The sequence below is a fragment of the Gobio gobio genome (genome assembly GCF_949357685.1).
Source record: "Gobio gobio genome assembly, chromosome: 9".
NCBI classification, from domain to species: domain Eukaryota; kingdom Metazoa; phylum Chordata; class Actinopteri; order Cypriniformes; family Gobionidae; genus Gobio; species Gobio gobio.
In genome coordinates this window covers 51953610-51965245 of record NC_137115.1, presented here as the reverse complement: position 1 = coordinate 51965245, position 11636 = coordinate 51953610, and positions in this window count along the sequence as shown.

The following is an 11636-nucleotide window of genomic DNA, read 5'->3' as shown; positions in this document are numbered from 1 at the left end:
GTACGAGTCAAAATAAATATTGGAGTGTCTATTTACACCAAGTGCCAATAGTGTGCCTTGTTGGCAAATGCTATTCACACTAGCTCCGCCTAACAATGCCTGTTTGGGTGGCAAATAACGGTGTATTATTTTTAGGGATGCTCCTCCGATCATGATTTTTGCTGCTGATACAGAGTACCGATATCTTGTCATGGTGATAAGCCGATACCGGTCCCGATTCCAATTCCAATGCCTAACTGATTTGTAACGCTGCATTCACACGGGGCGTTGGCGCTTCTCATTTACTTTGAATGGGTGATGTAATGTGTTGCCGAACTGAATTGTGGGTACCGTCACGTCTAAAAATCTGCCTTTATTATATTTTTGATACATTTTTATGGTAATTAGGTAGTGTAATGTAACTTGTTTTAACAGGGTACTAAATAATCACAAAAATGATTCATTATACAGTGAACACTTTAAAGCTACACTATGTAACTTTTCCGTCCACTAGAGGTCGCCTGTTCAAAACAAAGGCGTAGTTTGATGACGCCACGTTTGAGCGCAGAATCTTGGGACATGTGGTCTTCACCTCACAGCCGGTGGAAAACAGTCAGGATAGGACTCGGGCAGAAATCATGTTCATGGATGCGATTATTAACATTACTGTAGTGAAGTAGAGCAGGAGCGAGTGTTGTGGAGCTGAGCAAGGCCGCAGGAGCGATTGAAGAGCGGGACTATTATTATGGCATAGTCACCAGCGGGACTTTTATTATGACACAGTTGCCGGCAGCACTTCCTCTTCTCCAGTGCTGAGTGTGAGGTAACGCAGCTCTGTTTATCGTATTAGATATATCTGAGTGTGTTGAAAAGGAAGTTATGACGTTCGCTCGGCGGCTGCTATGACACTTGTTCACAATGCAGTGAGAGTAAAGTGTTTCACTGAATAAAACCGGAGACAGAGGGTGACGCAGATATGACGCAATCGACAGGCGACTCCCTCACACGCATAGCTCACACGTCCCGGCTCCTTGGTTAAAATAGCAATTTTCTCACGATTTACAAATTGTTGAAAACATTTGGGATATTCTAAGTACTCAACTGAACAAAATATATAACACTGGCCTAGTGATTTCTGGATGTTTTACTGCAAAAATCCTACATAGTTCACCTTTAATATGCCTTTAAAATGGGGTTTCTGCATAAAACTATGCATATCAGGATACTTAATAGGGCTGTGAGACTCTTATCGGGCGAAAAAAAAATATTGCCTTTAATCTATTCTCAAAGTTGGGTTGGGAGCTGGGTCTATACTACTCAAGCTATGATGACTTGCTAGTGATTGACATTAGTTCACGTCGACTACACCACTGATTCATGGCCATTTCAGTCTGTGGTTTGATGTGAAGCTCCTCACCTGATCTCCAGTTCAAGCTCATGCTGGATGTTAACATGTTTCCTGTGTGTTTTTCAGAGGGCTTCACCTTTTATAATCACTCGAACCTTAGAGAGCTTTTCTATCGTTATGGAATGACGACTGATGAAGAACGGACAGAATGGAAATATCCCTACCGTACTTCAGAAGCATTCAGGAGATCGGACGGCCAAAAAGTATGTCTCTTTCTCCATAACCAAATGTTCCTTCTGTGACCTTTAAGACGTAAAGCTTGTAGCTGATCACGGACATCAGGGATCAGTTTACTCACGTTTGCAAACATTTTCTTTATTTTTTAGGTGGTGTTAAGATTTAGTAAGAGGGACTGGCCCAAGGAATCAACCATACGGGTAAGTTGACTTTATTCTTCATGAAATTCTCTATTATGAATTGTTTTGTTAACCCTTAATCGTCCCTCAAGTAGGGTTTACGTTTCAGACCCTTGGGGTCAGATTTACAGAGCGACTGCATAAGGAAATATACATTTTTTACATGGAAAACTATATATCATTTTTTTTATTTACTTCTCAACTATACATTTATGCTGTGTTTTTGTGGGTATTTGGTAGATTTTTACCTATTTACTGCACCAATACTTAACTATGTCATAAATTGGCTCATTTAAAATTATTTTGTTTTATGAAATAATCACTTGAATGATGATCTTAAATAAATATAAATAGTTTTTGGACATTGTTCTATGTGTTAGGGATAGAATACTGCCATCTGTAGGTTTGTGGAAAAACTTTAGGAATTATAGTTAAAGAGAAAGAGAGCAATGACCACATTATCCACTAGAGGTCCATAGGGAAGTTATGCAAAAGTTAAGCTGCCTTTCATCTTTCTTTTATTTGCCCTTTTCCCTCTCTTTCTCATGATTGTTCCATGTTGCATTTGTGCTCTAGTATTTGTCCTTCATTTATGTATGGAATTTTTTCAGATTTATGCCAGTTTTGTTGATTTTATTTGCCAGTTTCTATAAAAATGCTCTCTGTTGCAGTCACACACATGTGTGAGTTTGTGTGTGTGTGTGTGTGTGTGTGTGTGTACGTGTGTGTGTATGAGATAGAAAGTTTGTTCTACTTTGTGTTTATGCTCTAGGACCAGATCTTGAAATAAATGTGGAAATTTTCAGATTTATACTGGATTTATTTAATTTTTTTTTGACAAAAAAAGTTTAAAAAAAATGTGTTTCTTTAAACTTTCCCATTCATTTTCAATGTGGGGTCAATCTGACCCCGAGGGACTTAAACGGTAAAAAAAAATGTACACACCTTTAGAACAACCAAATCAAGCCCAGATTTTTTTATGCATGTTTAGATAGATTATTTAGGAAAAGTCACAGAGTCTCATGGCCCTGAGATGAAGGGAACACTTTTTAAAAATGGAGGAAAAGTCCAGTGGGGTCAGCTGGACCCCAAGGGCCGATTAAGGGTTAAATTCTGTAACTAAATTAGACAGCCAAAGCCTAGAAGCATCAGTTGTGAAGTTCATTGCTTTCACTCTTTAGTTAGAAGATTTGAGCTAACCTTTTGTCCATCTCTCTTCTTTAGCTGCCTGGGATTCCTGCTCTCTTGTCTGAGGAAATGGCTGCAGGGATAAAGCTACAAGCGTCTCCACGTTCTGAATATTTACCTCGACTGCATGAGTGCTACGTCACAGAACAGGATGAAGTATTAGTCAGGGAGTACATACCTGCACCCTTTATCTCTTTGGGACTCTTTATTAGAAGAATGGGCTCTTCCATGAAAGAAAAAGATGTGAAAATCATCATGAAGCAACTATTTCTGGCTCTCAATCACGGCTGGGAGTGTGGGGTTTACCTGCGGCTAGATCTGGAGGGCATAGCCATAAACCCCAACACACTCCAGATCAAAATCACAGACTTTAGTTCAGCACTACCAAAGTTCCACGAGACGATGACCAATTGTGACAAAGCTGTAGCCGAGGTCTGGCTGGAAGTGTACGCAAAATTACTACACTCTGAAACCTATTTCACAGTGATGGAGGCGCTGGTTACAGACATCAACCCTCAGCACCTGTCCAAAGGTGAGATCAATAATGATAATGATAATGAATGTTAGCAGTGATTAAATGTTCCTGTCACAGTTACAGTAACCAATGCATTATAACATGACCTTACGTGACCTACAGATCTCATGACTAATCCGCTCTCCTCTGTTCACTTTCACAGAATGCTTCGATCTTCTCTGGCGACTGGAAACATATCTAGGGCCAAGGCTGCATGAAATCTTGCAGAACATTTTAAATGACCCCTGGTTTGAGTAGTCCCAGAGAATGAGGAAGAAAGAAGCTGAAAAAGTAAGAAAAAAACATCTCGGGATCATCAGTCGGTCCCCGACGGTCTGCCTTCCGGGGCTCAGCACAGCACACCAGAGGGAAAAGGCTAGCGAAAGAGAACTAGCGCTTCATCTCTTTATGGGAGCACCGTTATGAAAGCACTCCGGGGTTTGGACAGATGAGGAGAGAGAAGTAGACGTCAGCATGAGGAGCAACAGAGAGGGGAGAGAGGAAAAGAAGACATTGTCCCGTTCCCAAAATGCACTGCCATCCGGCCATTTTAAATATATCAACTATTAAAATGGCAGTACCTAGGATATCGAAGTCCACTAAAGGAGGAAGAACGCTTTCATATTTGGCTCCTAAACCCAGTTTAAATCCAGATTAAAGACTCATCTCTTAAACCAGGCATTCACACAGTGCATTTCATTACCTTGTACACATGATTGTTTTTTTGACTCAACCCCCTTGACTCGCTTTTTTTCTAATCAGTGCCAAAGAGCACGGTTCCCACGCTTCTTGAAAATACTTGAATTTCAGACACATGTATTCAATGCCTGGAAAGTACTTGAAAACAAACATAGGTCCTTGAAAGTGCTTGAATTAAGCATGAACTGCATTTTGTTAGCGTAGCATGGTGCTATTACAAAAATTGGCCTTCATGCGCTGCCAAAGCCAGAACAAAACCGCGTTACGTGAGGAAGCTATTTCAATATATTTCTGCTGTTCCATAAGCGCCATCTACTGTCAAAAGCCCTATTCGGATGGTAATTGTTTCTTGTGGGGTCGTAAGGTATTTTCATCATTGACAGGGGCTAGTCAGTGATTTTACTGCCGCCCGAATTCAGATTGTCTGATGTTCAGTGTTTTTCTCCCGCTACCCGCGTAAAAATCTCCGGCCGAATTACCCACTGTTTTTAGACAAACACCAGGGACGTGTGGTAATTTAATTGCCGTCCGAGATTAGATCACTTAAAAAATTCACTGTTTGCGTTTGGTTGCGCTTTGCTGAAATGTGGATGCATTTTAAAGATCTAGACCTTCATTACTGAAATGCTGGCAAGTATTTACAAGAGCAATATTTCATCACCGCTCAAAAAATAAAAAGAAGAAAAGCACGTAAATATTTGAAATGGGCCGTTTTTACGGCAGCAATTATATATGTTGAATATAATATATGTGCAGGTCTTAAAAGCCTTCAAATTGATTTTTAAAAGGTACATGTACAGGTGATTTAATAACTAATTTTGCAGATTTTAAATGCCTAATAATTAAAGCGAAAGTTCACCCAAAAATGAAAATTCTGTCATCATTTACCCACCCTCAAGTTGTTCTAAACCGTATGAGTTTCTTTGTTCTGCTGAACACAAAAGATGATATTTTGAAAATATCATCTTTTGTAATTACATCTGTAATTCATTTCTGTAGTTACATTTGTAATTACACAGTTGACACTTCCCTAACTCTACCCGTATCCCACCGCAATATCAGCAAAAGTGTTTTGCAATACAATTTGAACACAGTAAGTACATTGTACTTATTTGTACTTTGTATTTACCTATTTGATGTAAGTACATAGTAGTTAAGGCCACCTAATATAAAGTGGGGCCAAAAAAAGTAACGTTAGGTGTTTGTCGGATAACGTTAAGTATGAATGAGCATTTAACAAACTGGTTTGCAGAGCCAAACAGCGTTGTCATTTGTTTACTTCCTTGCTACATCGTACAATTAAAAATACAAACTATTATTTTTTTATAAATAATAAAAATCAACTCACCCTATGGGTGAGTTGAAAACATGCTGAACTAGCTCCTACTGGCTGTAGTCTCTAGCCTCTGGCCAAAAAAGCCTCAGATGAAACCAAATGAATATATTTGCATCATAGGTGACTTTTTTCCATACAAAAAACTCAGGGGGATATACCCGAATATACTAACGGGTTTCACTTTCTACTGATACAAAGCTTAAATGCTAATCGCTGAAGTAACCCTTTAAATATTCAAAAATAGTTAAAATAAAGACAACCTTGCTTCCAAAAAAAAACACATTGTAAATATTTTGTATTTACCTGCAAGGCACGAATCTCGTTTCAGCCACTGAATAAAAAAAATTCTTTATAACTCAATTGCGAGAAAAAGTCAGAATAGTGAGATCTAAAATTATTTTTTTATATTTCACAATTCTGACTTTTTAACTTACATCATGCAATTATGAGATAAAAAGCAGCAATTACCTTTCATATTTTTTTATTCAGTGGCAAAACATTCTTCCATAGGCATATGATCATTAACCAACATCAGAGAACTGAACATGCAGATGTTTCGTTAAATTATTAAAATAAATCTAAATCTCAGGAGGTAGGTTAAATTAAGTAAATATTTTAATTCAAAGTTTCTTCCACAGAATAAAACATTTTAAAAGATAATTGCGTCTCGAGTTAACATCTCGCAATTCTGAAAATGTTCTCAGAATTGCGTGATATAAAGTCATAATTGTGAGATATAAAACCCATTTTTGTCTAGCCTGGGAAAACCCAGACAACTTCCGGCAAATTTAGATTTGCTCTGCAAATAGTCTGGCAAAGAGCCCATTCAAGCCCATTTCTAAACCCTAAAAATCGCGGCACCAATTAGAAACGTTGGGGCGGGCTTTACACGATGACGACAGCGCAGCGACGTTGAAGCAGATTTGTGGAGCATCACTCGTTCGAATCAGCTATCGCATCTGTTTTAAGCGATTTAAACTTTTCCTTTTCGTTAAAACCCGAGCAAAGAACAACACTCGAAGCCTTTATATCTAAAAAAGATGTCATCGCTGTCTTACCGACTGGATTCTGATACCAGCTTGGCCCTTTGGTGGCTAAACGAATGGGTCTTAGCGAGAGCCCTCTGGTAGTGTTAATGTTTTACAAAATATAGTTTTAAGTCCTTTTCAGGCGTGAATGTAGTTGTTTAAAGCTCAAATCTGTGGTTTATTTATAAAGAGAGCGCCTTTTTTAAAATTTGATCTGCCGTTTTCGGAGTTGTAAGTTCCAGTGGTTCAGCAGCGCTCAATCGATCATTGAGCCCGCCGAGAGGCGCCTTTCCTCGGCCAGTCCTTCTGCCGTCTGCCGCTGGCTCTGATGTCTCTGCAGTGGTTAAACCGTCTCGTCTTGTGTAGATCTCACGGCTGATCTTTGCTCTCATTAATCTATAATTTGTTCCTAGACAGATCGTTTTGTCTGAGGGCAAAGTGTAGTTTCATAACTATATATTTTTAAGATATTAAACTTTACCGTTGTAGTCTCCTAGCGCTGACATAGCTTCTTATACCTTTTACTTATACTTTTATAATTGCTATTGATGGTCACACATAAACTGACATTTAACTAAAAGAGACTGGGTTGTGTTTTGTGTCATATTTAATTTATTACAGTGATAATCATAGCCTATGCCTATATTATGTGTGTGTGTTTTTTTAAATGTAAACGAAAAGAGGCTGGGTTTTTTATATTTCGTTTTGTTATAAACATGCATTGAAGATAATATGCATTGCCTGCACTACATATATTCTGAGTGATACTGTCAAGAACGCTGCTTGTCCATTAGCAGAGTAGGCGGACTAGTGTCCTCCCGTCCTCGGGAGTTCGTTCTCCGGAGTCAAACTTGGTAGCCTAATGCCGCGTTCCAGGCAACCCGTAACCCGTGTTTTTCCAACCTTCTACCCGTGAAAGTGCACTGGAACGGCAGTCAAACCGTGACTTCCCACCCGTGAACTCGTACTAGATCGATGTACTCCCAGTTACGAGTTTTGACGTCACTTAGCCCACGAAGCAACAATGGCAGCCCCTACGGATGCAGTGTTTATGAAACAAATATACAAATAACGTAAAATAAAAGGTATAACAGCTTTTCTTGCCGTCTGCGCTGTTTTTCTCCTCCGTTTCCCTCAAACAAGCAAGGAGTAAGCACCTTTGGCGATAGAAATTATTGTAAATGAGCATACACCCCGCACGGTCCGCCATGCTTTGTTTACATCAAACTACCACACAATTCCTTGCGCTCAGGCAGTTTGGCGTGACTTTGCCTGGAACACTACAAAGTCGTGAGTCGTGGTTTGAAGTTGTAATTTACGGGCTCAAAAACCTGCCTGGAACGCAGCATAAGTCACGGACGCAAGTCAGAAGTTCGCGTACGAAATATGTCATAAAACACCACTGGCTCATTTCATAAAAATAAAAAAAAAATTTAAACATAATAATAGCCACACGAATGTGGTTCAGGCAACTCGTAGCTAGGCCTACATTGATTATCTTATATATTTATAATAAAACGAAGTATAAAACACCCTGCCTCTTTTCGTTTACATTTAAAAAAATAATTTATTAAACATTAATATGTGGTTTAGGTAAGGTGACCAGATTTCTGAAATGGAAACCGGGGACATTTCCTATTTGAGAACACAAGTACAGACAAGAACGCATATTGAGAAACGGCCAGTCAGATGTTTCTCCGTCGCTCTGCATACGTCATCTCCCTCATCGCTCTGATTGGTTTTAGGTCTATCCAATTGCGCCGAGAAGCATTTGAGCGACGCCCGTTGGTGACGCCCCTTTGGAAATGATTTGTCTATGAAGCTTTGCCAGACCATAACTCAGTTACTACTGAGAATGGTCTGGTTTTAACCAGGCTAATTTTTGTCAGAATTGTGATATAAACGTGCAATTACCTTTTTTTTTTTTTTTTTCCATTCTGTGGCAGAAACAAGCTTCCATACAAAAACGTTTGGGAATCGCTACTATAACCGATTCCTGACTGCTTTTATTTCATTACACATCAAAAATGTTGTTTTTCATTCACTCATAATCTTGGGGTAAAGGATTTAGAGAAAATTCTTAGTAAACACAATAAATCAGTTTCATCACTTACAGAAAGTGTAACACAGAATTGTGTAGGCATGATCTTCAAGCTGAAGAAGGATTTCTGCGTGTTTGATGTCAAAGGAATGGCTGTCCCCACCACGACTCCCAGTCCATAAGCCAGTTTGGCTGTAGACCATCACTGAGATGAGAAGAGAAGATAACCTCCCCTGAGCTTGCTGGCTTCTACTTCAAAAGGACGAGTGACAGGCAAGGACAAGCACAAGTAACAAGGACTGGCGCTGGATACTGTGGTCAAACACTAAAGAAAGACACGCGCTCATGGCGGACATCTTCACGAACTACGACGACTTCAGAGGAAATCTATGCTATGATGCATTTTTTAAATGCATATGAAAAAGGATATGTCATTGGGCTGTCACACCATCTCAATATGAAGGATCAGTGGAAGAAAGCCTTCGTTTCACATCTTTTCTTCAGCTTATTTTGAAGGATGCATTAAGTGTATTAGAATTAGAGGGGAAAATGAAACGGCACTTTCATTACGGTCACCCCCCTTTTTGAGAATAGTCATGAAAATGCACTATCCAAACTTAAAGGGCTGTAATTCAAGAATGCTTTGGAATATAGACCAAAGTTTGGTCTTGTTTTAAAGCAGACACTCAGCAGATTATTATGAAAGTGAAAGCATTTGAAAGTATGAAAAAGTTATGGAAATTTAAATTTACTGTAAATGAAAAAAAAACTAATATTTGTATTTTATATAAAATATATATTTTACTCTAAAATTACTATAAAATCAAAGTCATATGTCTAACCAAGTTGATATCACAAAAATTGAAGTCCCCATGAGATTTTGTTTAGGCGCTGTACCACAAATAGCCACCGGGTGTCATTGAAATTCCATTGATTGTTTTTTTAATGCATTTTCCTGTAAATTTCTGTCCAAATATCACTTCCAACACTAAACAGTCACCAAATATTGAACCTTGAGACCTTTCCGACGATATACGTTTTGTCAAGATTGGAAAAGATTTTGATTATAAAGTAGTTAAAAAACATTTTGTAATACGAAACATGACACCGCCCACTGGGGGGGGAGCCCGCTAGAAGAATTTAGAGTACCGTTTCCATGCTAACGCAACATCTGATTTCTAAACGGTTTCCACAAGATGAATTTTGAGTTCATAAGCTTTCGAAAGGTACCTAATTTATGATAATTACTCAAATATATGATACGACAAAAAAGCGATCAAAAAAAAAAAAAAAAAAAGAGCGCCAGGCGTTGAGGGGTTAATGCAAGACAAACAAATGAGGCGGAGATTGACCGCGGTTTGCTGTAAATTAATAATTTACTCACTGAACGGTCCATAACGTAACCACTGGGAGACCACAGACAGTTGTCATTCACTGTACTGAATATACATTAAAGCTACACTGTGTAACTTTTTTAGTTTATTCTTTACTAAAAACACTTAGTTCTTTCAAAAATATATGTGCTCATTAATGTATATTTACTTCTTTCAAGTAATAAAGTATTCTCGTAAGTTTATAATATGCCATTGAAAATACATACGGATAAGGGGTTCGAATGCAGGTCGCCATGTTGCCCCTCCATCTTGAAAGTACATCAGCCAAAGAGGGACATACCTGTAAATTCAAGCTTCGCCTTTCGCGTTTTAACACTCGATGGCACAGTGTCGAATGTGGACGAGGTCGAACTGGAAGCCATGTTAATCTTGGACTAAATCGGCCACCGTAGGAGTTAAAACAAAATCAGAATTGAGAGGAAGAGAAACTAAAAGTCTCTGGATGGTCATATACCTTTTCACCACTAGATGGGGGAAATGTAGGGAGTGTAGCTTTAAGTCAGTTAAAGAAAAAAACACCTTTCCAAGTGAAACAGAATATTGAATAGAGGGTAGGGTTTTACTTCAGCGCACCTACATCTCTCACTCATAGCAGACTAACGGTTGGAGGGGAGTGGTTAAGGATATTCAAACCACAGACAGTAAAAGAAATGGACACAGCGACCCCAGAGACTTCAACGGAGGAAAGTGAAGTCAGTTAGCAGCTCTCTCTTCCTGATGGCTGATGAACTGCGCAGCCTCAGACTGAGCTTGACCACGTAGATGTGACGTGAGCAACCTGTCTGACAGTTGTAAGTCTTCTAGTAGTTGTGCAAACAAAGTGAAATCTGAATCACCGAATCTTGCAGAGACGGAGAGCGTGAGCAGAGGCAACTTTTGGTAAGTATTCTGATGAATTATTTTGTCATTTTGCTTAGTATTTATTTTAATAAATTGCCTCATAGACCGTAAAAGATTGCCTGCGAGCTTCTCCTCCTGTCTATACGGTAATTTCTCTACTGTGCGACAGAGAGTCGCGTGGTTATGATGCAATCATTAGCCTATTTTTACAAATGCGGCTTCTACGGGGCGATAGTGTAAGATACAAGGTAATGGAGCCTTTTATACATTGTCGTGTTTCTTTAGAAATAAACAATGGACAAATGGAGTCTTTAAACGCCTCAGATCTAAAGTTATTCGCTGTCAAAGTGACCCCAAAATGAATGGGATGCTAACAGCAGGTGATGGCTTGGTTAGCAATGGCTGCCCCTATGGAAGGTACGCTTTCCGGGTGCTGGATTACCCCCTTGATTCAAACCCAAAGGGGGTTGATCTTCCTTGTTATTTCTGACATGTAACAAAAAACAGAACAATGTCTAAAAGCTGCTTTGTGACCGTGTGTACAGCAAACAGAAATAGGTTTTAATAAGCCGTCGACCCAAAAAACGAGCGTTTAAGGAGACATAAGTGGATACAGGCAATAAGACGTGAAGCATCAGCAGGAAGAATGGGTACATTTTGGGATCCTGACACTCAGTATGTCTACGTGTGCAGTAAACATTTTGGCACCGTTAAGTCAAATATCCAGATGTCAGTTTTATATTTCCTGTTGCTGCTCCCCTCCAGTGAGTGTAGTTCTCAGTGTCTCGCTTCGTCTCATTTGGCTGGATCCACTTTGTCCTTAAACACTTGTTTTTTTGGGTCAACAGCTTAT